Source organism: Tubulanus polymorphus, chromosome 2 (genome assembly GCF_964204645.1).
Source record: "Tubulanus polymorphus chromosome 2, tnTubPoly1.2, whole genome shotgun sequence".
NCBI classification, from domain to species: Eukaryota; Metazoa; Nemertea; class Palaeonemertea; order Tubulaniformes; family Tubulanidae; genus Tubulanus; species Tubulanus polymorphus.
The window spans coordinates 14,609,579-14,631,558 of record NC_134026.1 but is presented as its reverse complement, the minus strand read 5'-3'; the positions used below and the strand labels follow the sequence as shown (position 1 = coordinate 14,631,558).

Here is a 21,980-nt window from a genome sequence, read left to right as displayed (position 1 = left end):
ATGGTTATCCTTTTATTCCTCACAACTTCGTTCTATCAAGAATCTCACCACAATAAAATTGGAATCACCCGTCGTGATAGAGAGATAATAAAATATGACGTGCTGAAGAATCATTTGTTGGTTTTTATGTGCTAATTGTGAATAGGATTAGTGACCCGTGGCAATATGATATGTAGTGTATCTAAAAACTCCAATAATTAAGTAGGGGGTCTTATAGCTCGAAATAAAAGCATAGTTCATTAGTGCGTTGTGCATCAGGCGTGTCTATTAGGGGTTAGGGAACATGGAACAGACCCAGTTTGCAATTTATTAATCACTTTGTTGTCATTTCGAAGTACCGGTAATAACAATTTGGCAAAATAAAGTGATTGTTAGATTTAGAAACAAAATCGGAAAAAAGTTTAACTCAAACTAAGAAACTAAAAACTACGATATATTACGAAAAGATTTATTTCACAAAATTTGCTCAATTTGCACAGCGTATTGTTGAGTTTACCAAGGAAAACTCGTGTTATATAAAAAAAAATATTTCCAAATTCAATTTGCACAGTAGGGCTCATTTAGTGTTGATTTTAATATAAAATATTCATTTTTAGAATTCACAATCATTGTTTTTTATTTCCTGACGGTGTTTAGTATAACCCGTGAGTTCGTGACGGTGTCTGACGGTCTTCCTGACGGTGTCTAATACTTTGAATTGTTTCTGTGTATCAAATGAAGTGTTATCATTTCCAACTATTGGTGATCTTGTTTCAACTTGCGCACCTAAAATACATATCAAATAAGTTCTAATAGATTGATTTATTCTTTGTATTCCAGCTTTAGTAAAACCTTCACTATTTTCTAAAATAAAATTAATCCAACCATTATTGTTTTGTTGTTGTATATTATTATAATATTTTGGTAATTCATTCCAATTTAGTGTTCTTATATCTGTATTTGTCATTATTTTTCCAAATTCTTTAGTATATAATATTCCTAATCACCCCATTGTTCCAATTTTTGATCTAAAATCATTATTTGAATTAATATTAAATTCGTTACATATTTTACAAAACTTAGAAAAATCAATATTATTATTTAGTTCATTAAAATATTTTGAACCTGGTAAAGGACATTCAAATTCATCTAATATTAATTTTGTTTGAAAATATGTATGGAATCTAAAAAGTGATAACATCAATGGTAAACTTGGTTTATTTAAATGATCATTCCAACTTATACCACACCCTGTTGTTGCGCAATAAACTGCAAAATTTAATTGGTTCTGCCAATACTTCATATTAGATTTTAATAACCATTGTTTTGCCGAATTTAAATTTTTGAAATTAATTACGTAAATATTGAATTTAAAACTTCATTTCTATATGAAATATCTTTATTAAAATCTATTGCAGGAATATTATATTTAATTGATTTATTAGATTGGAAAGCTTTTGGAAAACGATCTACCATATATATAATTAAAAAATTAATAATTTATTAATCATTTTAATAATTTATCTTGTTCTTCAACTGTAATATTACCATTTAAACTTATTATATAATCTAGTGTATTTTTTAATTTATTAATTTCTTTTATATTAGTTTTAATTTTTTCTTTATTACATTTTATATTTAATTTTGAACTTATACCAGTTAAAACACTTGATGATAATCCTAGCACACCAAGTGATATAGCTAAAGGTGTTAATGGACTGAATATTGCTAGAAGTGTTATTACAGAACTAATTGTAACTGAACCACTGATAATAAAATAATATATAATTTTACTTTTTAAATATTTTTTCTTTTTTATCTTTAAGTCACTTTCAAATTCTAATATTTGTTTTTCTAAATATGTTTTTAATTTAGATTTATTTATATCGAGAGGAATAATATCAATATTATCAACTTTATCATCCATTTATTTAGCAAAAAAAATTATTAATTAGTAAATTTATACGCTACAAATATAACAATAACAGTTCCACCTAAAATCCAAATTATTTCATATTTCTGTTGTTCTTTACTTGGGGTATAATAATTTAGTTTTTTATAGATTTAATTTTTCTTTGTGAAATCTTCTGATCATATAATTCCTTGTAAATATAATCCATGTAATTTTGTCTCTTTTCTCTATATTCTTCTGCAGCTTTATTGCATTTCTCTAATGCTAAGTTATGTCTTTTTTGTTCTGATACTGATCCATTTTTATCAATATGCTTAAATAAATAACCACCACCAGTTAATGCTAAAGCGTTAACAATTGCCGATCCTATAATAGTTATAATTGCAGAAGCCATTTATTTAGTAAAAAAATATGCACTTCTTATATAGGAGGAATATATTTTTTATTTTTCCAAATAATCAATAGTTAAATTAGATAAAGTAACTGCTAATGTTAATTTTAAAATATCATTTATATCAAATCTATCAACATTAACACTTCCCATTTTAAATACTTTTATTAATACCATTGAATAACCAACAGTTCCAATTGATAGTATGGCGCCATTATATAATCCAGTTATTATCCACTTATTATCACTCATTTATTTATCAAAAAAATTACTATCTTCAAAATATTTAGTTATCTTAGTGATAATTATTTCAACATTTATTTCATTACTACTTTTATGATTATCATATATTCTAGATAATATATCTCTAATATCATCAATAATTCCACCTTCATTTAATTCATAATATTCTAAAGGTGTTTTAATTAAATCAATTACTTTTTCTATATTATAATTTTCTTTATTAATCATTGATGCATTGTTAAATGATTTACGTTTAATATCAATAATTACATCATTAAGTTTAATGCTCATTTCTTTACCATGTTTAAAATCAAACCCAAAACATATGCTCGGTCCAACAGTTATATTCATTTATATAGTGAAAAAAATTACTCTCTACATCTTATAACTAATTCATATATCACAGGAAAGTTATTCAAATCAATTAAATATCCATTATGATTTCTAATTTCTAATCTAAAATTATTAAATTGAGGAATGCATGGTTTGAAATCACATTCTGTTAAATTATAATTTATTTGCGTTCCAAATTCTTTAACATTCTTCAATGGTAAAATATTTAATATACTAGAATTACAAGTTATACCTTTAGTTGCTTCGAATGTTTTTGTAGGATCGATTAAATTGCAATAAATATAAAAGTGTGTAAAAGGTATTAAGTTTGGTGTAGCTTCAATATTTAATAATAAAAGATTTATCTGGAGGAATTCCTAACAGTTTAGCTATAGGTTTCTTTACCATAAATTTATGTTTTTCAATATCAGCCAACCTTATCTTTATTTTGTTAGAACTCTCACTTTTTAAAAATCTAATATTAAACCCGGTATGATTACCTGACTTGTGCCAGGCTTTTCTATTAATTTCTTGTGCAAATGTATCTAAATTATATAACCCCGGTTTTAAATATATATAGGCCCATTCATTTTTATTTTTATTAACAATTAAAAAGGCTCTATGTTCAATAGTTTTATTCGATATATTGTAAAAAGAATTACATAAACTTATATTAACTAATTTTAAATCAACACAATTCTTAAATTCCCTATCTAATTGTACTAGTAAATTATGTGATTTATAATTTGTAAGTCTTCTAGAATCAACAAATATTCTATATTCTTTTAATTCTACCATTTATTTTACATATTTTATTCGAAATCTATTTCATGGTGCCCTTTTTCATTCTTACCTTTGTATATGAAATAGAAATCTCCAGAACATAATTCTTCTAAATCTTCACTTGATAATCTATGAAATCAATCTGGTAAATATGTTCTGAATTTATATGTATTTCCATTTAATCTTTCATATTCTATTCATCTGATAGATTTTATATATTACTTTTTCAATAATATTATTTTTCTTATTCCACAGATTTATTATATATATTTTATTCAGTAATATTTGTTTATCTCACAGATTTATTATATATTACTGTTTCAGCAATGATAAATCTGTGTCTTTATTATCTTTAGTAGTTTAGTAGTTTTAAAAATAATTGTATTCACTACTTATAATATAAAGATTTATTCTTTATGTACTAAAAGTACTAAAGATAATAAAGACATGGAGTCACTGTGTGCTTGTTTACTCTCCATTTATAATACATATTTTTATTAAAATTTGATTAACACGTTATAATCCTGTTCATTATTTCCTACTTTTTTGTTTCTTCTCTTTTAAATCTTAAGTATTCATCTAAATTACAACCATATGCAACTGTGTGTATACCATCATCTAAAATATATATTTTATCATCAAATGGGTTTAGACTTATCTTCTCTATCTCTTCAATAAACATTTCATGATCTTCAGATCTTAAACATCTCATCTTATGTTTTCTAACTTCTTCATTGAATATACAATTGATGTAATCTTTGAAATGAATATTCTTTTCTACTACACTTTTGGTAATTCCTTTCAACTTTTTAGATTCATGAGTTTTAGTTTTATAACTATACATTTTAGATCTAATACCAATGAATTCAATCATTTCTTCACCACCTAATTCATCTTTGAATTTACCGGGCACCTTTTTATTATCATTGCTAAACAATTCATGACCTTTTGGATAGTTACTGAAATCAAAATGATGTTTTGAAGTTTTTAAATCATCTTTTATGTTATTAGTTTTTATCTTAAATATGTAAGAATCTGTATCAAAATATAAGATTTCTATATGCTTTTCTCCAAAATGAGGTTGTAATACATTATAATAGAATTCATACATTAATAACTTTGATATTTCTAAAACTGAAGGACCAACATAAATGGGTTTATTAAATTTCATAGAAGTTCTCCTCATTTTAACTGCAGCTAAATTTTCATCAAATATTCGGTTACCTATGAACGTAGGATATGTTTGTAAATGTCTAATTCTTTTACCATTGCTAACTAACTCAATATCATTTCTATTTCTAATATTTTCACAAGTCTTACCATAGAATGCATTATTCATTAGTTTGAAATTTTTTTCGAAATCAGTTTTAGCTTTAGTTCTCTGTTTGGTGTTAAAATCTATATATTTTTCTAACCATTTAGATTGACTAAATGAAATATATCTATGTACTTTTTTAGAATAATTTCTTGTTTTAGATAAAACTTCAACATTCTATAATGTACTACATAATTATATTTATCTTCCTGAGTTACCATTAATTTTTCTGTAGGAATATGATTTTCAGGTTTAAATCTTTTTTGATAATTTGATAATTCTTCATGTGTAACAGTTTTATGTTCTGGACAGTATGCTAGATTTCTAGATTTAAATTTAATATGTTCAGGGTATTCCAAGTCTACAACAAAAAAGTAACCAGTATCTGAATCATCTGCAATATCTAGAATTCTTTTCTTCCAATCAAATCTATCATTATTTTCATGTTGTAAAACTTCACTTATTTCAAATACTCCATAAGGTTGTGGTTCCATCATTGCCCATTCATAAAGATTATTTGCATCTATATATAATAACTTATATCCAGGATTATCATTTACATTGAAATATCTATCGCCTAATACACCTGAAACTCCTCCTCTTATAGATTTTTCAAATAATAATAATTGATCTATATTTGTTAACAAATCCATTTTTATATCTTTAAATTTTAAACCACAATCCCAAGTTAATCCTGGCTATGAATAACAATGGCAAGGATCAATATTAAAATATTTTAGATTTACATCTCTAAACCTTTCAAATATATCCGATAATAATAATACATCTGATTTTAAATATAAATCTACTAATTGTCCATGATTTATTATTTTAAAATGATTCCAAATATGCAATGTTCTATCATATACTTCATCTTTAACATATTCATTTTTTAATTCACCATAAAATTGTTCTTTTAATAATTCAGTTATATTGAAATCATTATGTGATTTATAAAATGAATATGGAATTGCGCCTTTATATCTCATTAATTGAAAATCATCATTATTTGGATAGTGTTGCTTTAATATTCTTAATTCATCATCAACTAAATGGTAGTTTAATAATATAATTTGACCCATTTATATTATCATCTTTATAATATGATGAATTATTTTCATCAATTGGTTTTGATTTAGTTAACTTATTATATTTTGTGTTATAAACATGTAAAGTCATACATATTATTTCATCGAATATTAAACCTGATCCTTCAAAATATTTCTCTTCTATTTTAGTCTTTACTTTATTATAACATTTATCTAATTTTTCATCTATATGTTGTTTTGAAATAATATGTTGTGAATGGGAATTTATATTATATATTGGTTTATCTTCAGATTTTATAAACTTAACTTTAGAAGATATGCTAATTTTAGGGTATTCAACATCAGTAATTATTCTTATAATATTTTTCATATTTTTTAAATGTTTTTTATTTTCTTCTAATGTTTTTCCTTTATGAAATTTAAACTCGATAGCTGCTGGACCAATATCACTTTTAAATGCTTCGGTTATCTCTATTTCCTTTTTATTATCTAATGAAAAATATAATTTCTTACATCTTCCATGTATGGTCTTTTATTGTTTAATTTATTTTTTATTCTTTTAATTGTCTTCTGTTTCTTATCATTATCTTTATCAAAATAATCCTCACCTAAAATATCATTATTCTTATTTCTAATATGACTTTTAGATTTCAAATGTTCTTTATAATATCTTTTATCACTGAATGATTTATTACATGTATAATATTTATATGTTTCTTTTTCATTCTTTAATTCATCTAATTTAGTTTCTAATATATCATCTTTATATTTTAACTTTAATTTATTTTCTAAGTGAGATTTAGTTTTATTATGTCTTGCTTCTTGAGATTTATCTATATTGATTTTACATGTTGAACAGTAGTACTTCTTATTTGCTTCCATTTTAATACTAAATTTTTTATTAGAATTGATTTTAGAAGTTATTCATTTTTATGTTATTCATATATATGAATATTTTAAGAGTAATAGGGATAATAGGGGTTCAGGTTAAAGGTCGAAGGGGCGAGTGAGTAAAAAATGAAAAATAAATTCGAGTGTGCGAGAATTTATTTTTTATTTTTTATGAGCTCGACCCTTCAACCTTTGGCCTGAACCCCTATTATCCCTATTACTTACGCTTGCTCTAAGTTTGCCAATGCACTATTGTTACCTTTTCTAGCTATTTGCACTAGCTGTTTGTCGCAAATAGATTGCATCCTCTATTACAGGAGTAAAGGATACAGCTCTGGGACCCGTTTCTCAAAAGATTAAGAGTTTAAATTAACCATCATCCAATATGATACATGACTAAATACACTGAAAAAGATCAACTATGTACACATTTCAAATTTCAAACCATGTTTCATCATTAGAAAATTACGACACAACGTTCGATCTCTCACTAGAGATAATCTTTTTGAATTTGTACACTGATAGTACGATTGGCAAGATGGCCGACGGGTGGTTTGCACGAAAATGCGCTCCGTAATTAATTAATGTTTCTTGCTGTTTTTATGACTAGAAATGTGTCAGATCTGTGCCTGTGATAGGATTATCATCAATACATCAGGATTTTAAAAGGAATATTCGCAACTAATTATTGGTATGCTTGAAATTTAGCTTAAAACTCTGACAACATAACCTGCAAGTAGTTAAGCGTAAATTGTGGCAACACAATTTTAAACTATAGACTATAAACTGTAAACTCCGGTTGAAAGTTATTGTTGTATCCGTGGCTTTATCTCTCCAGTAACTACAAAAACTACAAAACTCGTAGTTTTCTTTGCTTAGACTATAAATCATTTAAGTTCTCTGGAAGTGACAAGTGGATTATCAAATATCCAAACGTTCAAGGTCATTGTATATTCGTATGTACGATAGTCCTGAAAATTCAACGTACATATGAACTCTATGTGAACCTGCGCTTTTAAGGGATTAAAGTTACTCGGCGTAAAGTTGTATATTGAAATATCTGACGTATTACCTTCAACCATGACTGACCATAGAAATGATCTAGCAAACCAAACCACTGAAAGTGAGGTGTTTATGGACTCAAAGTCCACTGACGTGGACGACGTAACTTATGTTAAAAATTATCCCGTGGATGATAATAAATCAGTTAGGCCCAAACAGGCCTCAAAAAAACGTAAAGAGGCCCCTCTATCATCCTCTGATGAACAGCCAAAAAACGCGTCAGATGCTGTAATCGATCCAAAAACGGTATCTTTCATTGATAAACCGCCAAAAAATACCTCAGTTAATATATCGGATGCGCCAACTATCCTAGAAACTCTTTTGATTATGCAAAAGACTATGGTTACAAATGAAAGCCTCGAAAAATTCAAACTCTCACTAGAGGATGTCATGGATAGAAAACTTGATGCGCACTACCAACGAGTGGAGAAAACCCTTGAACGATTTGAATGTCGTCTGTACGACTTAGAACGCGAAATTGAAGTTTTGAAAAAGGAAATTGAAAATCTCAAATTGAAGGATGACGAAAAAAAACGGAATCTTGATTCTACAAAAAAGGAACTTTTGTCTATTAAACGGAAGACTGTCGAAAATGAACAATACTCTCGTCGAAATAATATACGCCTGTTTGGGATCAGTGAAACGCCCGAAGAGAATTGTGCTACAGTCGTCGTTAACACACTGAAATCAAACATGCCGGATAAAATCCTGGAAGATCTATCAGTCAACGACATCGATGTTTGCCATAGAATTAAACCTAAGAAGCAAAATAAAGATGCCGATGGAAACTTATACCCTAACCCGATAATTGTAAGATTTAAAGACCACCAGATCCGCAACAAAATACTATTTAATAAAAAACGTCTAAAAGGTAAAACATTTTTTGTACAAGAAGATCTTTCACCGGACATTGTTAGCTATATGTAAAAAAACAAGAAGGTTACCAAACGATGTGGACCATAAATGGAAAAATCTTTGCTCTTGACAAGGATGGGAAAAAAATCCCAATCACTCAATGAAATCTAAAACTTATAGTCTAATATATATATATATATATATATACGTATTAACTTAACTATTTTCAACTCGAATAACGCTTATACTACTTAAATATTAATTATGAACAGTTGTGAAAACAGCTGTCTTTAAATTTGTTTTTTTTTCTTTGCTCAATGTTTATTTTGCGATCACCACGCATTGCCCGGTGTTGTCATATCGCGGAAAGACGGAATCGCGGAATTTTCCTAAACGCGGAATTTCTTCATTTTTACTTTAAATGGTAAACGGGTTTTCCCACGGGGATATCCACTGTCGGACAGGGCACCGGACCGATCGATGCAACTACTTAGGTTCGAATCCCATTATTTGCAGGCAATTTTATATTGAATTATTGTATTACGATACCGTTGACTGGCTGCCACCTGTAGGAGAAGTCAGAATCAAGTGAGGTGAAAGAGACCAGGCACCTAATGTCTATTTCTACTAGGCAAACTTCGGTTATCGAAGTTCATCGACTTTTTGAGAACTTCAGAAACGAATATTATCAGATAAATATTGAGCACGTTCGCGGTGTCGGACCGTAGTTGTAGATGGTTGCAAACATGAAATCCTACGACCAAACAAGTACCGGTTCAAATTCCTTTGAAATTATTATAATTTTACGGCCGTCCAGTACCGGTACCAATAAGATTCTTTTGATCCAAATAATCAGCATAGGAACATATATGTTATAGTAGTCACAAAGTAAACATTAAAAAAAAACGAAACCATTTTATAACCTTTCATATCATTTAATTCTAAAAGATAAACAACATTCTTCGCTTATAACAACAATGTAGACACACAACACGCATGAACAATCCTAAGCCAGAATGAAATATACATAATGTCTATTTATTTTCGTCTGACATCGATCCAGTTCCACAGTTGTGAGTTAACTCTGAGTTACTTAGAATCAATTCATTTCCAATGTTTTAAATCCAGAGACCAGAGTCAAATCTGAACTTGGAAGTGAGTCCTTGAGAATGACCCATGGTGTCTTCACAAATCCTACGTTTACGTACCATCGATTTGTATTCCTTTAGTAAATGCAGCGATACTCTGTATCACTGAATTCGCAAAGCATGTATTGCCTAGGTTCTCCATTATTTGGAACAGTATCGTTAAGTTGTTGACTGGCGATAAAATAAATTATCAAATACTAATTCCCGGTGTTGAAAACCTGGGTCCGGTGCCCTGTCCGACAGTGGGTATCCCCGTGGGAAAACCCGTTTACTGTTTATAGCAAAAATGAAGAAATTCCGCGTTTTTTGAAAATTCCGCGATTCCGTCTTTCCGCGATATGACAACACCGCGCATTGCCGGCTACATGACTCATAACCTTACATTATCTAGTATGTTTTGTTATACATTTCCTTGGTTTGATGCGCGCTGTTTACGGTGCCGAAACGATTATGGAATTATCCTATGTATCACTCTGTACTATTATGATTACTATTGGGACGATATGTATTATATTTATTTTGCATGCAATCTGACAACCTACAATACGACTGCTTGTATTATGGTAGTTCTGAGATAGCTCAATACCCCTCAAACCAGAGTTTAAGTCTATTTCATACAAATTTAAGAAGCATGAATAAAAACTTTGACAACTTAGTTCTGACGCTAGATTCAATAAATTGTAAATTTGATATCATCGGTATTACTGAAACCTGGGCAAAAACCTCAAATAACAATTCACTATTATATCCTATTCCAGGATATAACTATATATTTAAATGTAGAGAAAGCTCACTTGGCGGCGGTATAGCTTTATATATTAAGGACACGCTATATTATGAAACTCGTGCCGATCTTATCTTAACGACCATTGATTCAGTTGAATATATTCATTGAAATTACTATAAACTCTAAGGAAAAGTTCCTCATTGGTTTATTCTATAGACCACCTCAACTAAAGATAAACAATTTCATTGACGATTTACAAAAGTTATTTGACAAAATATCTTGTCATCAAATGGTTTTCCTAATGGGGGACTTTAATATTAACATATTGAATAAAGATCGCGACACTCAAACAGCTAAATTCACTGATACATTGAGCTGTAATTACTATTTAGGTCTTATTAACAAGCCAACAAGAATTACGGATAATTCTGTGACCCTACTGGATCTAATCGTTACAAACTGTTATGAAAAATACAATATTGAATCAGGTATCTTAATGTCTGATCTCTCGGATCATTTGCCCATATTTTCTATTATAGATCTAAAATGCTCGAATAGGAAAAAAACTCCTCGGTATGTCACTTATAGAAAGATAAACGATTATAACATGCTAACATTTAAAAGGTTACTGATGACGGAAGATTGGGAAGATGTGTACAAATACCAAGATGTAAATTTAGTATACAATAATTTTCTCCATTTATTCCATAAACATTACAATAATTCCATTCCAAAACCCTTGGATGACAAAAGGCTTATTAACTTCATTAAAACGTAAAGAGAAACTTTATAAAGAGTATCTGCAAAAAAGGACGACAGACTCTAAAATAACTTTTAAAAACTATAGAAAACACCTGCATAATTGTATACGAGCATCTAAAAAGAGTTACTATGCACAGCAGTTTAAAAATATTGACCTCAAACAAACCTGGGGATTAATAAATACTTTACTCAATAAACATAAAAAATCAGAATTCCCTCATAAGTTTAGATACGGAGACCAAATTATTACCGACCCACTCACGATTGCTAATAAATTTAATGATTTCTTTACAAATATTGGCTCAAATCTGGCGGCTAAAATCCCATACTGTAATAAAGATTATAGGTCATATTTAAAGAACAGGGTTGAAGCCACGATATTTTTGAATCCAGTGACTATCCTTGAAATCGAAAATATTGTAAAAAATTTCAATTCCAGGAATGGTACTGGAGTAGATAATATAAGTCAGAGAGTACTAAAATGTGTTATCGATCTTATATCAAAACCTTTGATGTATATATTTAACCTTAGCTTAGTGTCTGGTGTTTTCCCTAGTGCTCTTAAGATTGCCCAGGTTTGTCCAATTTTCAAAACCGGCGATAAAGAAATTTTTGCAAACTAACGCCAAATCTCGATATTACCGTGTATTTCAAAAATCCTAGAGAAAATTATGTACTCCCGTGTTATAGCCTTTTTCGATTCAAATGATGTAATCTCTGATTCCCAATTTGGAATCAGAGAAAAGCACTCCACTTCGTATGCTTTAGCAAAGATAATCGATACCTTAATTGATAAATTAGACCATGGCGAAACCATAGTGGGCATATTCCTTGATTTATCCAAAGCCTTTGATACCATAGATCATGAAATATTGCTAGAAAAACTGGAGCACTATGGTATCAGAGGCTTGGCAAATTTTTGGTTTAAAAGCTATCTTTCTAACCGTTTCCAATGTGTTAAGTACGGTACAAAAACATCAACTCAACTCAAAATATCATGCGGAATCCCACAAGGATCCATATTGGGCCCCCTCTTGTTTATTGTATACATAAATGATTGCCCGAATGCCTCAGCCATTTTTCATACTATAATGTTTGCAGATGATACCAATGCGTTTGCCTCTAACAAAGATCATAAAATCTTAGAAAGAACTGTTAATTTTGAATTAGGGAATTTAAATATTTGGTTCCAGGCAAATAAACTTTCATTGAATCTTAACACCCAAACATCAATATATATATTGACAACAAGCCACTGAAAAAAGTTAGTAGTACCAAATTCTTAGGAGTTGAAATTGATGAAAATCTTACCTGGAAAGACCATATACAGACTGTAGCAAGAAAAGTAGCACAGGGTGTTGGTATCATCCGACGTTTATCATATTTTGTGCCTCAATCAATCCAATTGAAATTATATTATTCCCTAATTTATCCTCACTTACATTATTGTAATATGACATGGGGTAGTAATACGCCAACAAATTTAAATTCCCTAATACTATTACAAAAGAAAGCCATTAGAGTAATAACAGGAACTCCAGAAATGAATTAACTTCGTCATCCCTCATTCTAGAACAAATCTCCGTTATTATTCGCTAAGATCTAAAGGCCCTAGACTCTGGAACTCATTACCTCAAGAATTGAAACAGTCTAAAAGTCTGCATTCCTTTACTAGAAATCTCAAAAAAAGCTTGATCGAAATCTATCAATTAGCGTCCTAAAATCCATTATATATACATTTACGATTATGTATGTCCCCAATATTATTAAATATTAACTATGTAGCCAGTAGTATGCCTTGATTTTGTGTCTTGAGTGAGCGAGTGTGAGTGCGTGCGAGCGTACGTGCGAGTGAGTGAGTGAGCGACTGTGCGTGTGTGTATGAGTACATATGTGCGTGTATCTTCTCCTTTTTTGTTGTCCCAGGGTACCTACACTCACAAGCTTAGCTTTATCTATGGCTCCCCTGCTGTTATTTTACCTCATTGTATATAAACGAGATCATAATGTCTATATTATTATAATTATAATTGTATTCATTATATATTGATGTAAACCAGGAAATAAAATGATATGATATGATATGATATGATATGATATGAGTTTTCGTATCGTATTATCGTATTTTCAATTCTCTGCTTTTGAGTCAATAAGTACAAAGTGATTTTAGCAATGAAAATCTAATTGTCATTATAAATGTTAACTATCCACAGGTAAACTTACTAACTTTTGGCAACTGACCTTAGATCGTGGAATGGTCTCAGGTGGCCTGCTGATCCACTCTTTATTTATAGGCCTACTACTAAAGAAATATACAGTATAAGACGTAAAAAGTATATGAACATACTATTTATCTTTATATCGCGATAATTCGTGTACGTAGGGTTGAAAAACGATATTCTATCGAATCTCATGGTACTTATGATTATTGTGTATAGAATCAATAATTAGCAACCCTCCACGGATACGAAGCAGCCTAAGTTTACATCCTACCAAAATTATCCTCGAAACTCTCAGCATTATTTCGAGGGTCGGTCTTAGAAAATATATGAAGGACGTGTTCACAGGTTAACGAGGCCAAAAATCTTCCCCAAAATTTCAAATTTTTACTAGCAAAGATAATATACTTCATGCTTTTGGTGCAAAAAAAATACATGTCCATAAAATGCAAATTGTGTTTTCAAAGTAAACGATTGAGTGTGGAATTGTTTCGAATTCAAGGTTTTCCCATTAACACTCCGGTATTTTTCAATAAGATAAGTCAAACTATTGTTGTGATGGCCAGTTGAAACTGGGGTCAAAATTCATCCATAGCGAAATCAAATTTCTGGATCCAGTTTCACAGTTGTATCTATGACTCCATACCCAGTTGCAAAGACATGTGGGTTTAATTTGACTGTGGATCCAGTTCCAGCTAACACAAAAACGTTTTAAAACCGTTTCGTTTTTGTTCCGGTAACGTTCTGTTGAAACGTTTCAGAAATGTTATTCTGTGAACACATTTTAACGTTTCTGAAACGTTTTCACAAAACCTTAAGGAAACCTTGTCAAAACCTTGAAAACCTTATGGAAACGTTTCAAAAACGTTTATCCTAAACGTTTTTTTAACGTTTATTCATTCCTTTCATTGAAGCGTAATAGAACCATTAAAAACGTAAAAAAACGTTTCAACAACGTTTCATCCTAAACGTTTTTTCATTCCTTTCATTGAAACGTATTAGAGACCTCCAAAAAACGTTACAAAAACGTTTGAGAAACGTTTCTTCCTAAACCTGCATCGATATCCATTGACAAAAACAAAAATTAATCATACGTTGATGTATGTTCATCTATTCGGGTAACATGAATAGTATCCTAATTTGAACCGTAGGAACTCCGAATATTTAGCGAGATCGAGACTTTTATCGCGCATGCGCAGTCGCGGAAAAATGCCGAAGTGAAAAGCCGACAACAAAACAAGTTTCATCGACTTCTCGAACGTAAACAAACAGCGAAGAATACATGTCAGGACAACAGTAAGGTCAGTCAAAGTAACGAAGCTATAGGATGTATGTCCCGCTGGGTAAAGAACTGTTCGGACCGTATATTATCGGATCCGGAGCTGTCAATTTTGAAGAAAGGTCTTAACTTCGCAGTCACCCCCAAGAAAATTCCTGTTGTTGATTTTATCACCGCCACCGAATCAGCCTGCCGGTCCCTAAAGAGTGCTGATGCGAGTGAACTCAGAGCCAAGGTTATCGGGATAATCGACATTAACAGCAAAGTTAGATACCAGAATGTCACCACACAAGAAAGAGATGCAATTGATTCTCCATAATGGTTTTACCTGCTGATAAAGGGAGGGTTACTGTAGTTATGAACAAGACGGATTATTTTGACAAATGCAACTTGTTACTATCAGATAAGAAAACATACAAGAAGCTATCACGTGATCCAACCAATCAGTATAAGAAGAAATTTGTGGATGTCCTTAAAGATTTATTTGATAGGAAAGTGATCTCCTTTGTGTTACACCGGAAACTTTACCCCACGGTGGACCAACCACCTCGATTCTATGGCTTACCTAAGGTCCATAAAACTGGAATGCCATTACGACCTATTGTTAGCTCGATCGGTACGTTATCGTATCAGTGCGCCGATTATCTTAGCTCAGTACTAGGTCCATTAGTTGGTAAATCCGAACACCACGTGAAAAACTCGAAGGTGTTTGCGGCTGAGGTACAACACCTTAAACTTGAGGAAGATGAAGAGCTACGATCGTATGGTGTCTGTGCTTTGTTCACCAGCGTACCTGTGGACAAAGCTTTGGAGGTGATCACAACAAGACTCCGTAACGACAACACCTTGAAAGACCGCACACCGTTATCACCTGAAGAGATTATAAGTCTGTTGTTTCTCTGCCTCAAGTGTAGGGTGTCACTAAACCTAAGACCCCCTAAACCTAAGACCTAAGACCCGTTAGGTCTTATGTTTAGGGGGTCTTAGGTTTAGTGACACCTATATATAATATACTTAACGTAAGACCCATAAACCTAAGACCCCCAAATATCTCGTCCAAAGTACACAAATAACGAATTAGAGCCAGGTCTTATGTTTATGGGTCTTAGGTTTAGTGACACCTATATATATAATATACTAAACCTAAGACCCATAAACCTAAGACCCCCAAATATCTCGTCTCTGATAAATGAACCAAATTTAAATAGGCCATCGATGGATTATTTTAACTAATATATATATATATATATATATATATATATATATATATATATATATATATATATATATATATATATATATATATATATATATATTAGAACCATTTTGAATAGTCTAAAGTACACAAATAATGATTTAGAGTCGGGTCTTAGGTTTATGGGTCTTAGGTTTAGTGACACCTATATATACTATATCCTAATAGTCATCTTCAGGAATAATGTATTCATTATTCATTATTCCTGAAGATGACTATTAGGATATAGTCGAAACGTTGAAATAAACTACTATCTCGAAGTTTCATTTTCGGACTTTTTATTATCATTGTGGGATTCTCTCCTCATCGCGTCAACACGGATATAGTGTTCTACCAATCGTGATAAAGCTAGTCATTATACTCAATCGTCATCGTTCGCAGACGATATGAGTCTATGGAACACGCACAATGTAAAAACTAAAACAATCGAAAATCTCCATCAAAAATCGATAGACAAACTAACTCAATGGAGTGACATGTGGAGGCTAAAAGTAAACGTTCTTAAATGTGTTAGTATACACTTTAGTCGCCTAATAAATACCGACCCATACACTGAGCACACTGTTCACGGCCAACAAATACCGCTATCAAATTCTACCAAATTCCTCGGAATTACTTTTTCGTCTAATCTGCGCTGGAATCTGGAAATAACAGAGAGATTAATTAAGGCAAATAAAAGAATTGGAATACTAGCTATTTTGAAACGAAACCGCGTAAAAATGGAATACATACTCACTGCTTTTAAATTACTCATTCGATCAATCTATGAATACGGAGCTCCGATACTGGTAACTTGCCCATGTAGTCAGTTAGACCGCCTTCAAATACACCAAAATAAATGTTTACGAATTATTCTAGGCCGACCGCGCTATACAAGAACGGCAGACCTACATAAGCAAGCTCGAATAGAAACTGTCGAACAGCGCTTTAAACTCTTAACGAAAACGTACCTGAATTCCAACCGAAATAACCCGATACTAAGGAGTGTCTTTTACGATATTTCGAGTCCATGGCCGTCTTCAGACATCGTGGAAGCGTTTACGTCAATTCTATAACTCTATAGCGTGTACTCTACTACGAACCGACACCCGCGTAGTCGGAGAATTGAATGGAAGATTTCTTTGTGTTACACGAACTATATAGGTAGCCCGTATCTAGGTCGCTACTCCTTACACAACACGTCACGTGAACCGAACTATATGCAGTAGAACTATATCCTCTTATTAACATATCTAAGAAATGTACATTATAAGCTTTGTATATAGTAATTGACAAAGTATTCTAACTATATCGCGACTCCCCTTAATGGAGGAAAATCACTATTTTTGTGTATCATATTATATACATATATATTTACCGTATATTATATCATAGACTCTTGTGATATATACGTATCATACTAATCACTATTTATAGAAATCTCGAAGTACTCGTACTTTATTACAACTCCGCTTGACGGAAGAAAACTTCTATTTTTGTGTGTAGAACATTAAATTGAATTTAAAAACTATATATATACATATATTAAAAAAAAAGAAAAAAAAAACTATCATAAACACATTATTATTCGAAAATGGAATTATTAAATTCATGGAATCAATTGTAAAGCTGAAAAAAGAAAAACATTATGCTTCGGTCAAAGGAATGATAGAGAAATTGTTACCTAGCAGTGCGGGTTTGCGTAGAACGTGTGATTCAGCTGTTAGCACTGACCGAGGCTACAATATTGTAACCTAGGTCGGTTCACTGCACAACTTTTTTTGGAAACACTGACCGAGGCTACAATATTGTAGCCTAGGTCGGTTCACTGCATGACCTTTGCTTGCGATTACTGGCCCAACCCCAGTCGGTTGATTTTACAGTATTTGAAGTACTGGCTAATTGGATGTTTCCATAAATAAACAGTATTTTGAAGATGGACAGAGAGAATCTGTTTTTTATTTCGTCTTGAGAAGGTCCTACTGTTCAAAATATGAATTGAAATATAAAGGATGGAGTTAGTTTCCTTTCCCACTACTGTATTTATGCTTTTAGTCATGAAGGATAATTGTGTTATAGCAATTATAGTGATAACCTACGACAGTTTCAAATTCACGTATTAGAAAACGAAAATTATCTTTAAATTCCAAATTTCATTTGGAAAGCGGCGTTTATGCGCACAATTCCTAATATGTCAGAATTCCAAAACTAGGGATTCACACGGTTAGAATGTTAACTTAATAAGTTTCGTCCGAGCAACGGCGAAACTTCACGGGTTGGTGCGGTCTGTGCGCTGTATGAACGGGTTTTTGGTATCAAATGTAAAAATACCGGCCGTGTACATGTTCGGATTTGTACCGATACATAGAGTTTAATTCAATTTTTGGATCATTATAGTTTAGGAGCTCTGTGTGACGTCACTCAGCGCGCTGATCAAAAATAGTCTGCACACTGTGAGCATCACATGTTGCTTGGTTTTAAAGGACAGTGTGCTAATTGACTATACATGAAAATGGGCTTGACCAAAATTTTCTTCCTGACAGAGGAATGTATAATCGCACTGATATAGCTGTCTTGCTAGGTTGAAGGGTGTTTGAACTTCGCAGAATTCAGTTAAAATTCAATTAAACACAATAATTAATAAAATCTTATTGACGGAAATTTACCGCTATATTTAGGTTATTTTCAGTACGTTTTAAAATTACATTGATTTCATCGTTCGAGAGGTCACTGATGGGCGCAAATATTGATATTTATTTATATTGAGTCCAGTTGGGAGAATATTCCCTTACTTTAGGGTGATTTAGTATTTTATGAATCAAGAAATTAATTACAATGGACTAATTTTCCGCTAGCAGCAAAACAACACACTGTTATCTGAACTGTCAATCATTACGTCGTGTCTAAATAAATATGCGTGATTTCCACGCGAGAACCAAACAAGACGGTTGTTAGTAGACGTACTCAAGTTGGATGGTCAGGAGTCAACAACGGTTTAAATAATTTATAAAAACAGATGTAAGCAGTTGTAAACTTGTGCACAGAGGAAATATCAACATATATACATAATTGTGTCTAACTTTCTCCTGTCTGGTTTTATGGTAAATATATCCCGAACAAAGATTTTGTTTGAATAAATATTCAAATATCGATCCGGAAGAGCAATGCGGCCAACAACATTTTATTTTGAGTTGAAATAATGACCTGTTGACTCGGTAAGACGGCTGTTCGATTTACCGGGTGCGCACTACTATGTTTTAAATGGCTATGAAAACGTTCTTCCAAGAACAGCAATTAAGCTTGATGTCTCGTTTCCCTCACAGTTGACATATCAGAATCAGTTTTCTCAAAATCTGTTTCTTACCGAAGTCCTCGATTAGTGCTTGAATATGTACATAAGATTTTACAAATGAAACCAAAGATATAACAAGAATTGAGGTCTTGGTTATTCGGTGACAAGTCGAATCGTTTGGAACTAAGAAAAATCCTAAGACTTAGAAAAGTCTTGCTTAAGTTGAATTTCCGAAAAGTACGACTACTAATTGTCCGCGTTTTGTCCCCTTGCTTAAGTCACTTACGTTTGTTGTCTAATACAAATTAATACAGATCAGCAGAATTTGAGGGCTTTCACCGTTGAGTAGTAGCCTATCTGTCATGAGGCCTGATCAGGCAAATGTGTTATATTAGAAATACAATATGACTTTTCAATTTTTTAGGCGAAACGTTGCCTTAAATATATTCCCCACGTCTTGATTTTCTTGAGGGATTTCTCTTGATTGTTAAAACAATATCAAATCATCCTGTCTCAAAAAGTATGAAATCTAGGCTGAAATATGTAGCCCATTTGGAATTGGATGAAATGTTCAAAATAAGCCATTCGACCCTGTTATCAAACATATCATTGTTCTTTAAAACACTTGTTAAATATCGGAGGATTTTTAAGCAGAGCTTCAAACATTTCGATTCCTGAACTAAAATAATTATGTAGCAGGTAATGATCCAAGACTATATGACTATGAATATGTTTTTAAGGTGACTGTTTAAGGTGTTCCTTTTATCCGGGAAGGATTTGTTTCAATGAAAAGTCAACTATGAAAAGTAACGGTATCGAGTAATCGCTGGCAGATTTAGCAGTTAAAATCGTCACATTTTTTAAATGTTTGCGTTGATGAAGGCGATTAGAGGGACACATGGCATCCACTGCTTATAAAACAGTAGATAGATTTCTGGAGATTTAAAGTTTGGATGCTCTGATGAACTCTATCAGCTGTTGGTTGGTTAAAGCATAGTAGTGCTATATTTCTATGGTTATAGTACATTGCAGGTGACCCAAATGATTCGCCTGCTGCCTGGATACTATAAACCTGGTACCTACGAGCATGGACTCGTTTAGATGGATGTCTGGACGTTATAGTACAGTGTTCATGACTATAGACCCGGGTGACTCGAATTCCCCACCTGCCTGAAAATCTCGTAGCGGAGGTAACGCGTATATCTTTGCTGCACACCGATCTCCTTGAAAGGTCAAAATGCTATTTTTGTGAAGAAGTACACGGGCCTCTCCATACTCTGATACTTTTAACGCAGGATACATAAATATAACTAATACTTTTAAACTAATTTACTAATAAAATAACTACATACTAATAAATAAACTAATTTAAACTAATACTTTTAAACAAGATTTCTTCAGAATAAAAACTACGTCACAATATCTGGCTAAAGTACTCCCCGGCTCTGGGTACTTTTTCTGATTCTCACATTCGGCACAATATGGATCTTTTAGACAAACTCAAAAATCTCAAACCTGATGGCCAAGAATTTATATCTTTCGACGCTATATCCTTGTTTACAAATATACCATTGGAACCAACTCTCAATTTATTAAGAAGAAAACTCCCGGACTCCAATCTTGATCTCCCGATTCCTGTAGATTGCTTACTTGAACTTTTAGAGCTCTGTACAACCAATCTATACTTCCAATTCCAAGACAAATTCTATGAACAAATTTTCGGTTTCGATGTGGGTAACCCGTAATCCCCCATTTTGGCTAATCTTTTCCTTGAACATTTTGAATCCGAAATTCTTCCCAATTACGCTGGCTCTAAACCTAACTTTTAGATGTGTTGATGACATTCTGTGCTTAGTTTCTGATGATTTTGATCTTAACTCTTTTATTGACTTCATCAACTCTCAATATCCATCTTTGAAATTCACATTTGAATGGGAACAAAATGACCAAATTCCGTTTTTAGATGTTCTAATCCACAATAAATACTCTCATTTGTTTTTTTCAGTCTACCGTAAACCGATCAACGCTGAGGCATATCTCCATTTCTTTTCGTTTACTGCTAAAATCAAAATTGGTCTCGCTCAAGGCTTCTTTCTCCGTGCACTGCGGATCTGCGATAAAACCTTCCTTTCGGCTAAATTTGACCATATATCCAACTCTCTTAAAAAATTGGCTTACCCTGATCACATTTTGAAAATCGCTATTTCTAAGGCTAAACGTACTTTCTTTAACTCTAAACCTCCAGAAAATAAAAAACACATTTCAGAATTCATTGTAGTTCCGTATGTACCTGTTTTGGAAAAGTTTCGTCACTCTCTCCCTTAAATGGATAAACAAATCATTTTCACGTATGAAAACAAAATTAGCAAGACTTTGGTAAAAAACAATCAATCTAAACCTTTGGACTGCGGAGTTTACGAAATTCCATGTTTTGGCTGTGATAAAATGTACTTTGGAGAAACTGGTCGTGATTTAAAAACTCGAATTTCGGAACACAAAAAGGATA

The 21,980-nt window shown here is 31.8% G+C and overlaps 1 long non-coding RNA gene across 3 annotated transcripts; it reads right to left on the bottom strand.

Annotated features, from left to right (window-relative positions):
* Positions 1-485: 485 nt before the first annotated feature.
* Positions 486-17,293, bottom strand: LOC141900200 (uncharacterized). 3 transcript variants are annotated; one of them, XR_012618670.1, is made up of 4 exons: positions 17,154-17,293; positions 16,936-17,021; positions 16,749-16,844; positions 486-765 (listed from the first exon to the last, which is right to left on the bottom strand). It is a non-coding gene; the product is annotated as an uncharacterized LOC141900200 (long non-coding RNA). The 3 variants fall into 3 exon arrangements; XR_012618671.1 differs by lacking the exon at positions 486-765 and adding an exon at positions 15,804-15,819; XR_012618669.1 differs by lacking the exon at positions 486-765 and having other exon boundaries at positions 16,480-16,844.
* Positions 17,294-21,980: the final 4,687 nt, after the last annotated feature.